The 7,962-nt window shown below is 33.8% G+C and overlaps 1 long non-coding RNA gene across 2 annotated transcripts; it reads right to left on the bottom strand.

Moving 5' to 3' along the window:
• Positions 1-2,329: 2,329 nt before the first annotated feature.
• On the bottom strand, positions 2,330-7,142 carry LOC125677218 (uncharacterized). 2 transcript variants are annotated; one of them, XR_008796999.1, is made up of 4 exons: positions 6,817-7,142; positions 4,805-4,904; positions 3,354-3,782; positions 2,330-3,284 (listed from the first exon to the last, which is right to left on the bottom strand). It is a non-coding gene; the product is annotated as an uncharacterized LOC125677218 (long non-coding RNA). The 2 variants fall into 2 exon arrangements; XR_008796998.1 differs by having other exon boundaries at positions 2,330-3,782; positions 6,817-6,914.
• Positions 7,143-7,962: the final 820 nt, after the last annotated feature.

The following is a 7,962-nucleotide window of genomic DNA, read 5'->3' on the forward strand; positions in this document are numbered from 1 at the left end:
TTTGTGTGAAATGTTATGGATCACATCATCCTTTGAATTGTAGGTCTGTCCAGAATAACAATGTCAAACAATCCCCTCAGTATAGGCCCACACCACAGCAATTAGAACAGACGCCACAAAAGGATGGGATTGTACATTATTTAAATGATTTCTTATTTGCTGGATCAGTTAACTCTGGTAAATGCAAGGTGAAGATAACGAACAGTGATCAATCTCATAACTCCTACAAGCAATACAAAATAGATAGTTGGGCAAACACGGACCCCTGGACACACCAGAGGTGGGATCAGGTGCCTAGGAGGAGTAAGCATCCCCTGTTGACCGGTCACACCCGCCGTGAGCCCCATATCCTGATCAGGTAAACGGAGTTATCCGCAGTCAAAATCAGTGTGCCAAGAACGGCTTAACAATCGGTATGAAAGACGTCAGACAGCATTTGACCCAATGCGAGGTTGTATTGACAAACTAGATCGTTATAACGACCATAGAATTTGCGAAATGCTGACTTTAATCGAGACTGTTGAAATCCCTGTACCATCAACTTGTTTGTCAGTAGCTTACCTCGATTTAAAAACTGACTATACCCAGAACAAGCTCTTGTATATCGACCAATGTATCGTTTTCAAGAACTGAGTAAAGTTTTAGGAGTTCCAATTGCACCAGAAAAACATAAGGTCCTTGTACAAGGTTGTAATTTTTAGGGTTAGGAATATATTTTCTGCAAGGTACAACGTTTGTTTCAAAAGAAAAAGTTGATGAATTTGCTGGCTAAGATTAAGTACATTCTGAGTAGTATAAGAGTAACAAACAAAGAATTCGAATCACTTGATGGTTGATTTGCATTTGTTGTAAAAGCATTACCTGCTGGTAGGGCATTTTGTAGGAGATTTTATGGGGCATTACAAGTTGTTAGTAGATCTTTTCATTTGATTAGAATATCTAATGAGATAAAGTTGGACCTTGAAATGTGGGTTCTATTTCTGGAAAATTTTAATGGCCTTACTTGGTTTCCATCCGCAGATTGGTCAAGTAGTGATACGTTAGAATTTTACACAGATAGTTCAGGAGCTTATGGGTGTGGGGTTGTTTTTGGTGATGAATGGAGTGGGTTGGCTTGGCGAGCAAGTTGGTCTCAGGAGATAAGAAAGGATATTACTTTGCTGGAACTTGCTCCAATAGTATTAGGCATTGTTACTTGGGCAGACAAACTAGCTTCCAACAAATTGTTTGGTGATTAGTTCAGAATCCATGTAGTCTGTTGTAGCGGCGCTGATAATGTAGGTGAAAATAAAATCGATAATGTTGCACAGCTCGTGGCGAAAGTACATGTACAAAGGACTGAAAATTGATATATTCATTACCTTTCAAATGACAATTTTAAATTGATTTTATGACTGGAATATGATTCAATATAGAGTATAGCGGCTCAAATATATGCTAATAGTTTTAGCGTAATAAATTTTGGCGGAGAAGGCATAGTTACTTCTTTTGTAAATTCTGAAATCGCAATTGGATGAATATTTGGCGGCGAAATTTTGGCGGAACGCTGTCTAAACGCTAAAATATGCCAAATTTATCACTCCGCGGGGAAAACGTCGATGTTTAGTATGTCTTGTACTATTATGAAAAGATGCTAATTATAAACACATATTATTTTTGTACTAGTATGATAGATGTATCCATATGAGTGAAATATTCTCGAGAGGGACGTTAAACAATATTCAATCAATCAATACTATTAGGATAATATACTAATTATAAAGACCTATTATCTAATTTTCAGTTGGTACATGTAATTATAAACTTTCATTATGAAATAAAGTCCCCTTTCACTGAATAATTGAAATACGTTTGACATTTTTTGACATTCTCTAATACAAATTACAGTGATGGCTGCATTAGGAGAGGGACTGGTAAGTTGTTAGAACTTGTTCCCAATCCTTTTGATTTGATCAATAAAATATGTACAAAACAAAGCTATGGCTGCAGTGGATTCATGTTAACAGACATGGTAATTAAACCAAAACAAATGATAGAGTTTGTTACATGTATAATCACGCCATGGGAAACACAATACCCGGTGTATTTAAGTAGCAGTCCACGTAAGAATCATGCAAAAGGTGGCATACTGATAATCTTGGATTTTCATGAAACTTTCCATAACTCTTCATAATAATGATATATGAAGACATGCAGAGTAAAAACATTGTGCATCAATGGTTGCTATGGAAATTAAAGCATTTGTGTTTCCATAGCAACCACTGTATTGGGTTTTGTAAAGTGCAGAAATACATACTTCTTAAAATTTGTATAAAAACGAAAATAATAATTTTTCAAACATAATGATAATTTATTTAGGCGAGGTAAAGGTTACTTCAATATAAAAATGTACAATACTAATGAAATACTATTATATGGTATCTGTAGAGGACTTTGGAATAGGCATTGTTTTAATATTTATCAATTTTCTGTAAATTTGACAATTTTAAGGTATTTTAAATACATATTACTTTAGTTATCCGAAAAGTGCCAAATTTTGATACATATTTTCTAAACAATCAATACTAAGTGTACTCAAAATAAAAATCAAAAGAGTCGGAAATGTACATAGTAACGGTTGCTAGGCAACTCTTTCAGGCCCATTTCCAACACAATAAAACAAGAATATCTGCAATATATGCATTAAAATGATTCTATTAACTGAAAATAAATACAAATCATATGGGTTCACTTTAATTTATTGACATTTCAGACCAATTGGAGAAATCAGACTTCAACCATATCACCATAGCAACTGATTTTCCTTAGCAACGCACATAAAATTTAAAGTTGTATGATTAAATTGCACTGGAATCAGAACCTAATGCAAATATACCAATATATGATTCTCTACTGATATGTTGAATCCAATGAAGACATCAGGTTTAACTATATCACCATAGCAACCAATTTTCCCTAGCAACAAGCAAACATTTCAAACTACAATTCCAATTGCCTTCAAATGAGAATATAATACAAATATATCAACATGTAATTATTTACTGACATGTCGGACCCATGGAAGACAATATGTTTACACATATCACCATAGCAACTACTTTCCCTAACAACACTTAAAATATTTATTTGTACAATGCCATTGCACTGAAACGAGTATATAATTGAAAAATATCACCATATGAATCATGATTCTCTACTGACATGCCATACCCATTGAAGACAATGAGTTTAATTATATCACCATATAATTCTCTCTCTCTCTCTCTCTCTCTCTCTCTCTCTCTCTCTCTCTCTCTCTCTCTCTCTCTCTCTCTCTCTCTTTCTCTCTCTCTACTGCATCTTTATAATTATACTACATTCATGCTTGAGTGAGTCTCTCTTTATGTACAATTTTGCTGCAAGTAAATTTTCCTGGTACTCCTCAAGCTATGAAATCTTGTCATTATCCAAGGTGAAGATAACGAACAGTGATCAATCTTATAACAATCTCATTATCTGGTTAATAGGCCTCCATGCTTCTCAGAATTCCTATGAGGATTTCAAACCATGCAGTTCCATCTGCAGCCATATAGTGAAGTCTTTTTAAGCTTGTGATGCAGGACAAGTAGTTAAAATCCTAAATAACATGGCCCTTGAAAGAGGATGAAATAAGTTTCTTCACAACAGGACTGGTAAATTCATATATGTACAATGGTTGAATGGCAGGCAGTCCCAATTTCTTGTCGAAAGGTTATAAGTTGTCTGCTGTGAAGGTACATTTCTTTTGTACTCAATGATGTTACCTGAAAATAGTTTTGTTGGTTCAGAGACATTGTTTTTAAAAACAAGAGGCCCATGGGCCACATCGTTCACCTGAGTCACCTTGGCCCATATCTGAAGACTTTCCATATATATTTGCATGTAAAACCTTAGTCCCTATTATGGCCCAAACTACCCTTTGCAAACGTGAATCTACACTATGTCAGAAAGCTTTCATGTAAATGTCAACTTCTTTGGCCCAATGGTTCTTGAGAAGAAGATTTGTAAAGCTTTTTCCTATATTTGTATGTAAAACTTTGACCCCCCCACCCCCATTTGTGGCCCCATCCTACCCCCCGGGGGCCATGATTTGAACAAACTTGAATCTACACTATGTCAGAAAGTTTTCTTGTATATATCAGCTTTTCTGACTCAGTGGATATTTAGAAAAAGATATTCACTATATATTTGTATGTAAAACTTTGATTCCCTATTGTGGCCCCATCCAACCCCAGGGGCCCATGATTTGAACAAACTTGAATCTGCATTATGTCAGGAAGCTTTCATGTAAATCTCAGCTTTTCTGGCTTAGTGGTTCTTGAGAAGAAGATTTTTAAATGACCCCACCCTTCTTTTTTTTTTTTACATTTTTGTGATTATCTCCCCTTTGAAAGGGACATGGCCCTTCATTTGAACAAACCTGAAAGCCCTTTACCCAAGGATGCTTTTGGCCACGTTTGGTTGAAATTGGCCCAGTGGTTCTGGAGAAGAAGTCGAAAATGTGAAAAGTTTAACAGACAGACAGACGACGGACAAAATGCGATCAGAAAAGCTCACTTGAGCTTTCAGCTCAGGTGAGCTAAAAATTGCACAATGTCAAAAATGCCTATTCATTGAAACAGATATTTTCCATAAATGTATGTCAGTTGCTATTAAAAAATTCATTTTACATTGGGTAATCACAGGATGTATTTTTTCTGAGTGCAGTGCGAGTTATTTCAATGAATGTTAATCATATCCATTGGATGAAGACATAATTTGGCATTGTTGATAATTTATTGTGTACCTGATAAAAAAGCAGGATTTAAAGAAGTCTAGTGCATGCTCCAATTTTTCTTTATCCATCTTCCAACAAATACGCTTCCCCTTTTCCTGAAGTACAACACCTATTTTGAAGAAGAAGAAAATATATAACATATTTCGAAATTAATTACAACTTATCATTTGTTGTCAAACAAAGGGGTCTAAAGACATTGAACAATATTTCTAATATCATTATTGATTTGACCTTTGTCTTGATTTTGTGGCCTCAAATACCATCAAGAGGCTCATGGGTTGCATTGCTCACCCGAGTCATCTTGACCCTGCTGTAGTAATTTTTAAAAGATTTGTTTCCAATCTTTATTCCCATGAAAATTTTTAACCCTATATTGCGACCCAAATCTAGCCCAAAAAGTTGCGATATAGCCTACTTGAATTCACATATGGGGATGCCTCAAAACCAATATGACTAACATGATCTTGCTGTTATTGAGAAAACATCTTTTTTAAAGATCTTCTTTCAAGCATATATGTCCTATAAATGTAAATTATGATTCATTGAGCAACCATAAACCAAGGGTTCATTTTACTGAGGGAAAAAACTTCAAATGAACTTAGGAATGTTGGTATTATGATAGGATTTAGTGTGGCTCTGTGACACTTACACTGTCTTAAACATTTGTTTCAATCAATTTTCTGAATAGTCTAATATAAATCTCCAATTGTGTTTCACACCTACCCCTAGGGCCCAGGATTGAACACACAGAAATTTGAAAACCTGTTCATGCATGCATATTGATATGGCTAGTCTAATCATGGTCATCTGTTATTGAGATGAATATTTTAAAGATGTTCCATACATATACCCAAATAAAACTTAGATCAATTATTGTGCCATATTGTGCCATACTTTCTAGGACCACAATTTGAACAAACTTAAACTGTGCAATATCTGTGAGTTTAACCCGACTACTAGTAGTACCTGTTTTTTATGAAGATTTATTTAAAAAATTTCCAGTATACTTTGATCCCCTATGGTGATTGAATCTACACTATGTTAAGGAAGCTTACATGTAAATTTTAACTTTTCTGGCCCAGTGTTTTTGAGAAGATTTAAAAAAAAAGAACCTCCCTCCAGACCTGGGGTAATGGTAATGTGTAATGCATTGTCATCATTACATTTTTAAAGTAATGGGGTGTAATGCACCCATTTTTGAATTACAAGTAATTGTAATGCAATGCATTACTTTCATAAAAATGTCAGTAATGACCATTATTTTTCAATTACATTTGAATTACCTATCATTTCTTATTTCATGAAATAATCTAAGTTTTTCTTTTCAATGAAAATGATTAATAATTTTTAAAACATGATACATTAAAAATACATTCTTTAAAATAAAGACATATTTCTTTTTTTAATGTGTTCATTCAATGGTCATTTATGACTAATTCAATTGATTTTTTAATGGAAATTTTTAATACAAAGTTATGAAATCAATTGAAGGACTTTAGGTAAACATTTTAAATTTTATCTATGTGATATGAAATCAGATATGAGATCAGAGACATAAATAACATGTTCCTTAGTCATGTAAATATTCCATATTTCTTGATTATCTCCCCTTTGAAGGGAGCATGACCCTTCATTTAATTTGAACAAGCTTGAATCCCATTTTCTTAAGGATGATTTTTGCTAGATTGACTGACAATGGCTCAGTGGTTGTAGAAAAGATTATATTTGGAAAAGTCTACAAACAGATGGACAAACAGACAAAAGCTCACTAAACTGTTCAACTCAGGTGAGGTAAATAGAATAATATGCTCTGTGGTTTATCAGTATGCCAAGTTTGTTGTCAACCAATCAATTGGTGTGACTGACGGGTGCAAACTTAATTAATATTCCAACTCACATATACAGGACAATATAACAACCTGAACAATACATATATTACATGTAAATATATGCATGTGTATATTTACAATGACAACTGTTTTTCATTTTCATACATGCAAAGCAGATATCATGATGTATACCTTTAATATTGCTACATGACTTTGCATGTATTCAAGTCTGACCCATTCAAGTTCTAATTCTAGGAATCACGTCCATAATCTACTGTTTGTTGTATGGCAAGCAAGTCATGGAATTTCAGTGAATAGATTCCTTGTATACTGAAATTTAAGTAAATATATTTCATTCAATGAAGCTGAACTACCAACTATCAATTTGTGGTGATGGCAATGATCTCGATACCTGCAGAGGTGTCAATAATTCAATTTTCAATCAAGTTCACAAGTTATCAAATTATGTAGACAACAAGTATAACAGACATTATGATCACAGAAAAATGGTGATCAGGTAAGCTATATAGACTTGGTTAAAAGACCCGTGCTAAATCATTATATCCGATACATTTTTGCTGATAAGAAATATTCATTTGATTAAAAATTATGTTTGAAATTGTTCATCTTATGCAAAATTAACTAAAATAGATTCTTAAGGTCTTCATATTTGATGTGATAAAAATTAGCTAATGAAGAACACTTTTAATATGTATTTTCAACTATGTGGGCTGTGACTGGATTTTAAAAAATGTATCTATACTGGTTATAAGAAAATTAAAAGGATTTTGATATAGAATCAGGTGTCACAAATAGTGTTTCCTATTTTAATTATTATTCCATGGCTAAGAAATTCAAAAATCATTCATTTTGAATTTCCACTCTGATGACATCATGAACAACTATGTGGAATCAACATTTGTACTTTTCTCAAAAATCAGATACAAAAAAACTCATGAAAATTCATGGGACTTGTGAATTTTCATGGGATTGAAGCTGCTCATAAACCATGAGTCTGGGGTTTATCTTTAAAAAGCCCTAGTAACAACCCTGATGTGTTATGAAATTTGAACCTGCGATACATGTGTTAGATTAGAGTTGTGAGGATCAAGATACCCCAACATATCACCATATGGCATATGTCATTGACTTGTCTAAACAATGTGTAACTGTTGACCCACCAGGTTCAATAATCATGGGGTGGGGGTGGGGTTGTTGAATCATTCATTGAAATAACATGAAAAAAGAGCAATGATTCATTAGTTTCATTTTAGCTGATGTGTTTTGATTTTAGCCTGTGGAAGAAAAAGTTACTTCCAACCACTGGTTGGCAGAGGG

The sequence above is a fragment of the Ostrea edulis genome, chromosome 7, assembly GCF_947568905.1.
Source record: "Ostrea edulis chromosome 7, xbOstEdul1.1, whole genome shotgun sequence".
Classification (NCBI taxonomy): Eukaryota; Metazoa; Mollusca; class Bivalvia; order Ostreida; family Ostreidae; genus Ostrea; species Ostrea edulis.